The sequence below is a fragment of the Saccostrea cucullata genome, unplaced genomic scaffold (genome assembly GCF_032062105.1).
Source record: "Saccostrea cucullata isolate Sc308-1 unplaced genomic scaffold, CSIRO_AGI_Scuc_v1 ctg6922, whole genome shotgun sequence".
NCBI lineage: Eukaryota > Metazoa > Mollusca > Bivalvia > Ostreida > Ostreidae > Saccostrea > Saccostrea cuccullata.
Genome location: NW_026933763.1, coordinates 41,035 through 53,039, shown reverse-complemented (window position 1 = coordinate 53,039; position 12,005 = coordinate 41,035). Strand labels below are relative to the sequence as shown.

The window sequence follows — 12,005 nt, the reverse complement described above, 5'->3', positions numbered from 1 at the left end:
TATGGCGAAGGTTGAAGTTTCTCAAATGTATGTCAAACTCAAAGGTCAAGGTCAAAGGGTTAAAATTGTTGGTATCGAAAGAAAGTCTTGTCACAATGAATACACATGTGAAATATAAAGAAATCCCTAGTACTTCCTGTTCAAAAGTTAATTGCCAAGGTTAATTCCTTTTTTTAAGTGGGTCTAACTCTAGGCCCAAGGTCAAACATATTTATACCTGTTGAAAGTTTACAATGAATACACATGTTAAGCATGAAAACCCTAGCACCTACTGGTAAAAAATTTAAGCCAAATTACTGATCAAATTTCTGCAGACAAACAGTCAGACATATAGTCAAATGGAAAAAAAAATTCTATTTTGGAGTCACAAGATCAATTGCAATTTCACGAACAGGGCGTGGGTTGGGTGTTTGGAACCCCCCCCCCCCCCCCCCGAGTTTGCTTTCTTATTTAAATAAGACTATATACTGAAGCAAATAAATATTTACTTAGGACATCATCCCCCTTGGAAAACATTGACTCCATGAACCCACTATCATTGTTTTTATTTCGTTTTCAGTTTTTTGTCTTTGCTTGTGAGAAAATTCTGGGCTGACATTTTTTTGACTGAGGTGTGAACCCCCCTCCCCCCTCCTGAAAAAAATCTGGATCTGCACCTGTAACTGAATGTCACATCGACAACGGGAGATAACTTCAAAATGTAAAATCCGACTATACTGTGGCATGCGATGATCTTTGAACTTTAACCTAATCTAAATTTTGCATTTCGGTTCATTTTACCCCAATCTATACTTAAACTTGTACTTACCAACTCAGAACTGTCATAGGTCCTGAGAACTTCATGAAATATAATCCAATTATAACACAAAATGATTTTGTCAATACACATCACACTGCAGCATGTGCATGCTATCCTGTTTGACAAACCTTGGCTAAATGCAGATGAAGCACGAATCGGCCGAGGTGTGCTGAGTGGTGCGTATTCTAAAAATTTGATAATGGGTGACGCAACCCAATGTAATGTAGAAATTTTCCAAAAGGTGCAATTTACATGTAAACATGTATACCGTAAATCTGGAAATTTTTACGTTGATTTTATTTTGCGATTCCGGGTCAAAATGCTGTTGATTATATTTTTTACGTTTCAAAATTTTGCGAATGACCACTACTTTGTTTACATTTTCGTATTGTTGAATTATTTTTAAGACAAATATTTTTGCGAATGCAATGAATTTGCAAATTTGCTGAAAATTTATCTACAGCAAAAATTTCCAGATTTACGGTAGTTCAAGAACAAATTTTAAAATAAATTCATAACAAACTATGTTTTAACATAACTTTTCCATCTTCATGTGTATCCTATTAAAAAAAAAAGTACGGATCGTGAGAGTGTGTGTGTGACTGTGTGTGGTGTTTTTTTTTTTTGGGGGGGGGCATTATTAAATTCAAAAAGGTACCAATTATGAGCAAAACATTTTTTAAAATCTAATTTACACATAGGTGTCTGAACCGGGGGGCTTAACCCCCCCCCCCTTTTTTTTTTGCAAAGATGGACATTTTCTATGTATTGAAAATTGGGGTTAACTTTACTTTTTTGGTTGGTTTAGCCCCCTCCCGTCCCCACTTTCAATTTCCTTCTGACGCCTATGAAGCATATAAAATACATATAAGAGGCACTGAGTCATAGGTCACATAGTCACAGGGTCTGAGAAAGTTATACTCAATGTGACGAATACATGTACTGTGTAAATTATAGAATTATTTTGACTTTTCCTTGGAAGGCTTTAAGCCTAATATGTAGTACGAGTGTGTATTTAGAGGCAAACACCTTAGTGCGGGTATTACTGTCTCATGACAGCATCTAGTTATTATACTGAAATCAAATTTTATTAGTTGAGCCTCAATGTATATTAAAATTTATTTTTACAGAGCAGCAAAGGTGACTTCACCTACTGGTGATGCTCCAAGCATTCCGAAACCATAAACTGTCCTGCAACAGTATCACATAAAGGAAACACCTTCAGACTAAACTCGAGGGAGCATATCCACCCAGCTGACAAAGGAGCCTTGAAGAAAACTGTTTGCAGGAACTTAAAAAAATATATTCTAAATAATGTTACAATGGTCTTTTCAATACCCAAATCTGAATGTCATTTACAATTATGAATCTTAGATTAACTGAATATCTTATATATCTCAATTTAGGTGAAAGCAACAGCTTGTCAAGACATTCATAAGCCTGTCAGGATGTATTGTGGAGGATGTCATGCTAGAAAACATCACGCCAGAGGACCACGACCTCCCTAAGATCTGCAACCTTAGGAGAATAGCTAACCAAGTCCGAGCAGATATGCACCCCGAGGAGCCAAAGGACCTCGGCTTTGGGGTGAGTTGAAGACTAAATATGATCTACCAAATATTAATCTATTTAATGACATCTTTTAAGGTGTTAACTAAATTCATAAAAATAAGTTATTCTTAGAACATTTTATTAAAATTTTTTTTAATTATTTATATTTTCCTTTCTGAGAACTGAATGATTTAAAACATTACTATAAACAACTAGTGAGTTTCATAATTATGTTTAAGATAGACATGCAATATCTTGAGGATTTCCTGGTGGGGGATGTGCACACTGATGACCTGAGACATTTGATGTTTTCCTCACCAGCTTCTTCTTCTCTGCTATGCCTTACCCTGGTATTGTGACGGAACATTCGAGGCCACCTCCCAGCCATCTACCCAACTTTGGTCCATCCATGCCTCCATCAGGAGATGAGAAAGCAACAGACAGGTGCCACTCCTTTTTGTGCTTATGAAATCAAAAAGTCTTCCTTATAAAGTTTAGAATTACGGTTTTCCATACCTCACATTATATAAATTTAATCATGGCATACATGATACTTCATCTCTAAAAAAGTTATCTTACCTAGTATTTGTATTTTAAAAAATTCCTTACTTTTTTAGCTCACCTGAGCCAAAGGCTCAAGTGAGCTTTTCTGATCAAAATTTGTCCGTTGTCTGTCGTTGTCATTGGCGTTGTCGTCGTTGTTGGCGTTGTCGTCGTTGTTGTAAACTTTTCACATTTTCATCTTCTTCTCAAGAACCACTGGGCCAATTTCAACCAAACTTGCTATAAAGTATCCTTGGGTAAAGGGGATTCAAGTTTGTTCAAATGAAGGGCCACGCCCTATTCCAAGGGGAGATAATTATGAATTAGAAAAAAATTAATGGCATTTTTAAAAAATCTTCTTCTCAAGAACCACTGGGCCAGGAAAGATGAAACTCATGTGGAATCATCCTCAGGTAGTGTAGATTTAAGTTTGTTCAAATCATGACCCCCAGGGGTAGGGTGGGGCCAAAATGGCTGATCAAAGTTTAACATAGGAATATATAGGAAAAATCTTTTAAAATCTTCTTCTCAAGAACCACTGGACCAGGAAAGATGAAACTCATGTGGAATCATCTTCAGGTAGTGTAGATTCAAGCTTGTGCAAATCATGACCCCCTGGGGTAGGTTGGGGCCAAAATGGCTGATCAAAGTTTAACATAGGAATATATAGGAAAAATCTTTAAAAAATCTTCTTCTCAAGAACCACTGGACTAGGAAAGATGAAACTCATGCGGAATCATCCTCAGGTAGTGTAGATTTAAGTTTGTTCAAATCATGACCCCCAGGGGTAGGGTGGGGCTAAAATGGCCAATCAAAGTTTTACATAGGAATATATAGGAAAAATCTTCTCAAGAACCATTGAGACAGTAAAGATGAAACTCGTGCGGAATCATCCCCAGGTAGTGTAGATTCAAGTTTGTTCAAATCATGACCCCCGGGGGTAGGGTGGGGCCAAAATGGCCGATAAAAGTTTTACATAGGAATATCTAGGGAAACCTTTTTAAAATCTTGTTTTCAAGTACTTTAAAGCCATGTTTAGTGATATTTATAGGGAATCATCCTCAGGTATAGTAGATTCATGTTTGTTCAAATCATGACCCCCTGGGGGTTAAAATTCAAGCCCCCCCCCATCCCTCATCAAACTTTCAGTTCTGATCTGATGTGTGATTTTTCCTAGCCAATTGCTCAGGTGAGCGATGTGGCCCCTGGGCCTCTTGTTTTAGGTTCTGAAGAAGTTGAAAGAAACCTTAGGGGTAGAGCCAGAAGCCCAGGGCAGCGCAGGATGAAATGCGGTTTACAACAGACCTGGGAGGAGTATGGGCAGCGCTCTGTATCCCAGCTCCTCAGCGAGTGCTGTATCCTAAAACGCGGAACGGAAAACGGAACGGAAAGGAAAACGGAAAATTTATGTGAAACAAATTAGATATATAAATCAGATATAAAAGCAGCTCCTCAGCGAGTGCGGAAATATCTAAGGACCATGCAGTGACTAATGAACTTTAGTGTTATTGTGTATAGTGCTGTGATATGGGGTGTTGCTAAAACGCGGAACGGAAAACGGAACGGAAAGGAAAACGGAAAATTTATGTGAAACAAATAACATAGATTCGATATAAATCAGATATAAAAGCAATATTTTTGATGTTAAAGTCATATCTAATAAAAATTTATAGTAAACTATAATATATTCATGAATTATACACACCCTCCGCTCAGAACTGGTGTACAAGTGATGGTCTATAAAATACATACTAAATAGACTCAGGGTCCTAAATTCATCTGAGCGTTTCATACAAATTGTTTGTTTTTTTTTCTAAAAGAAAGCTCATTCATTAAAAAGAGATATTTCTTGAAATAGGCAGAAGGAAAAAAGACTACTAGTGTGTACATTCATAAATATTTGTCAAAAGCGTCGGATTAAAAGAGCCTCCTTTTTTGCAAATGTAACCATAATATAGGCAATGAACATTAGAGCGTAACCCCACCCCCACCCCCCACACACACTTTCAACAGGCACGTCGCAGATTAGATCAAGGAAGGTTAAGTGATAGTGTTTGGAAAATATTTGGTACTGAAAAAAGCACGACGTTTCTCTTGCACGAAATAGGATTTTCATGTTTGGGCAAAGGACGTATTTCCCTTTTTCTTTGCTTTTTGTATGTTTGAAATTTTTTTCTCTTCCACTAAGCCCCCCCCCCTTTCAATTTGCTTCAGACGCCAATGTTTGCAGACAAAAATAGCTAGTTTTGACGTTCAGATTATGCAAGCAGTGGCGAATCCGGGAGTCTTGAAATGGGGAGGGGCAGTTTGGGGTCTGGGTAGGGGCCCACAGCCACATTAAAGAATTATTAAGGCCTTATGTAATTTAAATTTAAAATTAATATTATGTGGACACAAAAGGGGGGGGGGGGGGGCTTTTTTTCTTAGACCTTTCCGATGAGCGGAAAAACAAATCAAATGTTTTACGGGGTCATTCATTTACCCCCCCCCCCCCCCCCACATTTCACCACCACCATGCCCTGGCATAAAGAAAACCACACACACACACACATGTACTGCATACAAATAAACTTTAACTTCATTGAATGTAAAGATTGCTACCCTAAATCTATCAAAGATAAGTATTCCAACTTTATCAATAAAGAATTTAAATATATAGAATGCGACTCTATTTTGTATAAAATAACAACCAGTGTTACATTAGAGATGTTTATTCAAGCTTGCCGGAAGGGGTTGCCCTAAACATAATCTTGATAATTATTATTATTTTTTTTACATTTTATTTCTCTTTCCATGGTTCAACTATATATCAAATATTTGAGAGAAAACCCCACTCTTTTCCTGTCATTATCTTTTTACTAAAGAAATGTTCATTGACACCCTCACACTTTTTGTTTTTATATTGTAATTGATGTAGTAAGTTTGTGTAAAAAATAGTACTGAGCGATGTTGGAGTTTGAACTTATCCCCCTCCCGAGTTTTTGCTTTTGATTTTTTTTTAAATTTGCTTGTTAAATGCTTATTAAGTAAACCCCCCCTCCACACACACTTTCAAATTCGAATCTACGTCACTGCTGTGTCAGCGATTTTCCTAATTAAGAGACTGAGCATGACTAAATCAACTTTTATTTAATAGTGGGGGATTGAATTTGTATAAGATGTATTGTTTGTGATAAAATTTGTGTATTTTACGTGATTTAGTCCAAAATAATATATTCCGTTTTCCGTTCCGTTCCGCTTTCCGTTCCGTTTTCCGTTCCGCGTTTTAGCAACACCCTGTGATATGTGCTCTTTCATGAACTTCCAAGTTATTACTTATACTGTGAAATGTGCTTTCAAGTGAACCTCTTTTATCGTGTGCTTTAATACTTTATAGTGAACATTTCAACGACACGAGGATTGGACTTAATTTCTGTGCAGATTTAGTGTGACATTGATGTGCATCATAATTAAATATGTTGTTTGAAAATATTTTAATTGTTATGTAATATGTAATTTTAAGATGTTCTTAATGATAGAATTAAAATACTTTAGACATTTCACGCGAATTTCTGTAGTCCTTGTCCATACACTTACTTCAGACACATCTGCTTACACGGGTTATGTAATTTTTTTCTGCAATAACTGCGACTGTTAATTCCAGTAGTAACAAACAAAGAAAGACATTTTATTGTTTATATTTATATCATTTAAAGTAGGATTAAAAGATTAATTATTGTATTAATGATGCGAACGTCTTTATACGTTTCATTGATGGAACAGCCACTGATCAAGAAATCTGTACAGGCGACATGCCTACTATAGTTCATGCAGTGATTAACGCAATGGGTTTCTTAAGAAATAAGGGAGAAACTATTCAGTGGATGTAAATATATGTATTGTGAAAAGCACTGACGTTTACAGTCATATGCTTACTTTGGCATATAAACCAGCATTCATATCTTAGGAGCACAGGCACTTGTTTCTGTAATATTTCTAGCTATTTCTGTTTGTTTGCTCTGTGATAACTCTTTGAAAGTTTGAGTGGATTTCTTGATAATTCTACCGAATGTAAATTTCGCCAAGCAAATGGTCAGGACTAAGGAGGCCTAGGCCTAATATGCATGTAAATCTTGTGCACCTGTCTTTGTGTCTCGATTGTCAGTGGGCATGGTCTATTGAAATTGACATGGAAGGCCTCTTGTAATTTAAATTTAGTGGACAATTTTTTTTCTAAATTATAATCTACTACTTTGTTCGGTTTACCAGGGTCATCAACGCCTGTTGATTATCCCAAATTATACCACATTTCTAACTATCATTGATGCCCTGGCATATTCTGTAAAGTTGACAGTGATTCCTTGTATTTGCATTTCATTGTGAAATAAAATTGTAAATTAAGATGTAATAGATTTGAAATACATGTGGTCTCCCATGTCAGTTTCAATAGTTCCCGCCCACTAGCTGATGTCAAACACAAAGACAGCCGCGCAAGATTAATACATGCATATAAGGCCTCCTTAGTGTTCAGACACAAACACAGACGCACAAGGTTTACATGCATATTAGGCATCCTTAACTCCTCGTTGATCGCTTGGTGAAACTTCATTGATTTACATTGCTGTAGAATGCTCAAGAAATCATGGTAACTCTAGTACCGTAACTTTCAAAGAGTTATCAGAGAGAAAACGAATGGAAATGGAAATATATGATGATCGATATTAATATACAATTAAAGTACCAGGTACATCATTGAGGGTGTCAGCAAGATTCCAGTTCCCCAAGAGCAAGTCTATTTCCCGAGGCGCTTGTGCCGAGGGAAATAGGCTTGATCGAGAGGAACTGTAATCTTGCTGACTCCCTCAATGATATACTTTAACTGTTTTATTATACCAAAACAAAAATTAGACATTTTCAAAGCCAGTAACTGCAATTCTAATTCAAACAATACAATTATAAAGGAAATGGAAATAAAGGAAATATTAATTACTTAGAATGTAAATGAAATTAATAAATTCAATAAATTGTCTTAAAGTTTGCATTTGAATCAATTAGATACAAAATACTTTTATCTACAAGAAACTTTTTTTTGTTTTATAAACAATTTCCACTGTTACAAAGTTACATGATCTGTGGATAGCTCTCAGCTAGTGCACATTAGTTTGCAAGGATGACGTCACAATAACAAGTTACATTTTCCCGTATAAATTAGGCCCCGACTCCTTATACAGCTGCATTATGAATATTCATGATTTTTAGCTCTACTGGTCAGAGACCAGAAGAGCTTATGCGATAGTAATGCGTCCGTCATCCGTCCGTCTGTCTGTCCGTCTGTAACAATTTTTCAAAATGCTACTCCTCCTACAGTTTTGGTCTGATTTCAATATAACTTGGCACACAAGTAGACTACACAAAGATACATAATTCTGTATATCTGTTTTTGATTTCAAAGAACGGGGTTGCCGTTGTTACTAAAAATAAAAATTTTTGTGAAAATCATTCAAAATGCTACTCCTCCTACAGTTTAAATCTGATTTTAATATAACTTGGCACACAAGTAGACTACACAAAAATACATAATTCTATATAGCGGTTTTTGATTTCGATGAACGGTGTTCCCATTGTAACATTCACAGTTACTAAAAACAGAATTAAAAAATACTTTCAAAATGCTACTCCTCCTACAGTTTTGGTCAGATTTCAATATAACTTGGCACACAAATGGACTACACTAAGATAAATAATTCTGTATGGGTTTTTGTTTCAATGAACAGTGTTGCTGTTGTTACTAAAAATAGAAATTTCTTTGAAATACATTTAAAATGCTACTCCTCCTTCAGTTTTAGTCTGATTTCAATATAACTTGGCACACAAGTAGACTACACTAAGATACATAATTCTCTGTATCAGTTTTTAGTTCGGCTCAGGTGAGCTTTTCTGATCACATTTTGTCCGCCGTCCGTCCGTCTGTCTGTCTGTCCGTCTGTAAACTTTTCACATTTTCGATTTTCTCAAGAACCACTGGGCCAATTTTGACCAAACTTGGTACAAAGCATCCTTGGGTGAAGGGGAATTTAAATTGTGAAAATGAAGGGCCAAGTCCCCTTACAAGGGGAGATAATCAAGAAAAGACAAAAATAGGGTGGGGTCATTAAAAAATCTTCTTCTCAAGAACCACTGGGCCAGAAAAGCTGAAACTTATTTGGAAGCATCCTGGGGTAGTGTAGATTTGAAATTGTTAAAATCATGACCCCCAGGGGTTGGGCGGGGCCACAATGGGGAATTAAAGTTTTACATAGAAATATATAGGAAAAATTTTCTTCTCAAGAACCACTGGGCCAGAAAAGCAGAAACTTATGTGGAAGCATCCTTAGGTAGTGCAGATTCTAAATTGTTAAAATCATGACCTAAGGGGATAGGGCGGGGCCACAATGGGGAATCAAAGTTTTACATAGAAATATATAGGAAAAATCTTTAAAAATCTTCTTCTCAAGAACCACTGGGCCAGAAAAGCTGAAATTTATATGGAAGCATCCCGAGGTAGTGTAGATTCTAAATTGTAAAAATCATGACCCCCGGGGATAGGGCGGGGCCACAACGGGGAATCAAAGTTTTACATAGAAATATATAGGAAAAATCTTCTTCTCAAGAATCACTGGGCCAGAAAAGCTGAAACTTATATGGAAGCATCCTTAGGTAGTGTAGATTCTAAATTGTAAAAATCATGACCCCCGGGGATAGGGCGGGGCCACAACGGGGAATCAAAGTTTTACATAGAAATATATAGGAAAAATCTTTAAACATTTTCTTCTCAAGAACCACTGGGCCAGAAAAGCTGAAACTTATATGGAAGCATCCTTGGGTAGTGTAGATGCTAAATATTAAAAATCATGACCCCCGGGGGTTGGGCGGGGCCACAATGGGGAATCAAATTTTTACAAAGAAATATATAGGAAAAATCTTGAAAAATCTTCTTCTCAAGAACCACTGGGCCAGAAAAGCTGAAACTTAGGTGGAAGCATCCTGGGGTAGTGCAGATTCTAAATTATTCAAATCATGACCCCCGGGGGTAGGGTGGGGCCACAATGGGGAATTAAAGTTTTACATAAAGATATATGGGGAAAATCTTTGAAAATCTTCTTCTCAAGAACCACTGGGCCAGAAAAGCTGAAACTTATATGGAAGCATCCTGGGGTAGTGTAGATTCTAAATTGTTCAAATCATGATCCCCGGGGGTTGGGCGGGGCCACAATGGGGAATCAAAGTTTTACATAGAAATATATAGGAAAAATCTTATTCTCAAGAACCACTGGGCCAGAAAAGCAGAAAATTATGTGGAAGCATCCTGAGATAGTGTAGATTCTAAATTGTTCTAATCATGACCCCTGGGGGTAGGACAGGGCCACAATGGGGAATCAATTTTTACAATGTTGAATCAAAGCATCCTATGGTAGTGTAGATTTCAAATTGTTTAAATTATGATCAGGTGGGTAGGTTGGGGTCACAATTTGTATTACAAGGGGGAAATCTGGTAATTAAAGAACAGAATGTTCAAAGCTTCTCAGGTGAGCAATGTGGCCCATGGGCCTCTTGTTGTCATTGTTCTATTTATTACTTTTGTCAAGTTTTATATCCCAACTGCTACTTTTCTCTTTCTTTATTATAAGTACAAACCAGTAGAGCTTCAGTCTCGACAGAGACTAATTCTGGTTTGGAACACATTGGTACTTTTCATATGATTAAAAGAAATTGCTAGGTGTTCCGAATAGGTGTGTATCAGTTCATCAAACTGACACACCTTTCTGCAGGGAATCAGTCTTTTTGTGGTGATTTTTAGGAAATCAGTAAAATATATTGATTTACTCTTCTATAGTGAAAAATCAGTAGAGGTATAATAAAACCTTTTAAAATAGTGATTATACTGGTATGGTGTAATCAAAGAGCTCCCATGAGTAATCAGTATACAATCAACACGAGAAGTTATGTAAGGCAGGGTAGCATAACTTAAAATAATTTATTTGTGAGGGGTTACCAGTACATGCATGTATGTTTTCAATTTCATTTTCTAAAGGAATCAAAAAAGAGAAAACATTCCAGAGGGAAAACTAGAAAACAATTTAAGGCAGGTGTTGGTGAAGGTGGGAGGAAGAGATTGAGGATAGAATTGTTGTTGTTCCTTTCCTAGACAACGTTTGATTTGAAAAGACCTATTACTATCTTTCAACTAATAAAAACGTTAAGAACTCCAACAATATTTATTTTATAAAAATATATAACAAAAAAAGAGTGCAACCCTCACTAAAACAATGTATATACAAAGACAAGTCCTGAATAAAGGCACTATATATATATAATATATTTAATAACCTTAAATGTTATTTTGATTTTATATACAGCTTTGTAGAATAAAATACATGTAAATTCCAATTGATTTGAGTTAAATACGAGTACTAGTTAAATAAATGCTTCTAATCTACATGTATTTGATGTTTCTCTATAGTATAATTACACTAATGTAAGTTACTGAAGTAATGGAGGTAGATTATACATATTTGAGTAGATTAAATTAAATATCAAAATTCTGAACACCTATGGTATTCCACATGTGTTAAGCTTTCTGACTTATTCTATCATAGGCATAGTCTATGCATGAAACTGCTTTAAATGCTGCACTGCTGGTAAAATTTTACATAAACATTGTGTACAGATATACACTTTATGTACAAGAAATATAAAAGGTAGCTAAAAGCTTAAAAACACAAAAATAATAAATATCTAACAACAGCTGTTCATATTGAACAATCAATCCATACATATCCTGCATGAGCATCGATCTGGTCCCAAATGCATTTAACGAAAGACATGATACCCCACAGATAAAAATATAAGTTGTAATCAATACCTCAATCCATTCAAAAATATACCTTTATATAAAACACTAAATTTACTGACATATAGCAATCCCACAACAGTACACAAAAAGTACTGCATTTTAAAATTAATAAATTCACTGTACATTACATACTTGTATTTTCCTTTTTACAATCTCAGTATATATACTTGTATATAAAATCATGCATTTTTCTCGGACAATAAAAGCACTTCAAACAAATGTATGCAAAGAAAAAACAAG

At 35.8% G+C, this 12,005-nt stretch overlaps 1 long non-coding RNA gene across 1 annotated transcript; it reads left to right on the top strand.

Moving 5' to 3' along the window:
• The first annotated feature begins 2,209 nt into the window (after positions 1-2,209).
• On the top strand, positions 2,210-4,159 carry LOC134239303 (uncharacterized). The gene is made up of 3 exons (XR_009986201.1): positions 2,210-2,386; positions 2,594-2,794; positions 4,117-4,159. It is a non-coding gene; the product is annotated as an uncharacterized LOC134239303 (long non-coding RNA).
• Positions 4,160-12,005: the final 7,846 nt, after the last annotated feature.